Below are 824 nucleotides of genomic sequence, written 5' to 3'. Positions count from 1 at the left end.
TGAGTTTGTTTTAGTCAGAGAAGCATCCCTTCCATAGGGGGGACTTCCAAGGAGAGGGATTTGCCTTTCTGTTTAGCTTGCCTTTCTTGGGCACATGCTCAGGTAAAATGTGCAACGAATGTGATGGGCCCATTGTAGGGAGCAGCTGAGGCTGGAAACTGATCACATGTGTGAGAGGCGGGACAAGGCCAGACCAAGAACAAAGAGTGCCTGAAGCAAGTCTTGTGATTAAGCTGCTACAGTCTAGAGAAACACCAAGCCTGAGATAATCCAAGTAATCTGTTGCTAGGCAAAGCTGTGTCATGTGACACTAACTTGGTCAAAGCTATAAATAAATGCTGCTATGGAGGTTGAGAAGTTCCTTGCCTCCCATACAAAGAGATAGGGCTCAACTTGAGCTTAGATTTGTCTCTTATCTTTGTTTTCCCCATCCTATTGCCATTCTTCCTGTTGGGAACTTCCAGAGCCATGCAGGACATGGCACTCCACAGTACCTGCCCATTGTCCAGTGCCTATAAGCTGCATATCAGCACTGCTGGAGGCTCCAAATGAAAGCCACAACAAGAGAAAGCCTTAGCAGGAAGAAGCACAGATGTCACAGACATGACTTTTAAGCCAGGGAACCTGGATTCTGCCCATTGTTGAATGAGCCCAACATGGCAGGATAAGCTCATTGGCTCCCAGCATGTGTGGAAAAGGGGACTAGAAGGCTGAGAAGGAGGTGCTGTGTCCTAAGGAAAGCAGGAGAAAGGTGACAATCCACCCTTGAGAGTGTGGACCTGTGGCCCCATCAGGACCCTGCTTTCCCCTCCAGGTTACTTCTG

The sequence above is a fragment of the Octodon degus genome, unplaced genomic scaffold, assembly GCF_000260255.1.
Source record: "Octodon degus isolate 3935 unplaced genomic scaffold, OctDeg1.0 scaffold00058, whole genome shotgun sequence".
NCBI classification, from domain to species: Eukaryota; Metazoa; Chordata; class Mammalia; order Rodentia; family Octodontidae; genus Octodon; species Octodon degus.
Note: the sequence above shows the minus strand (reverse complement) of the source record.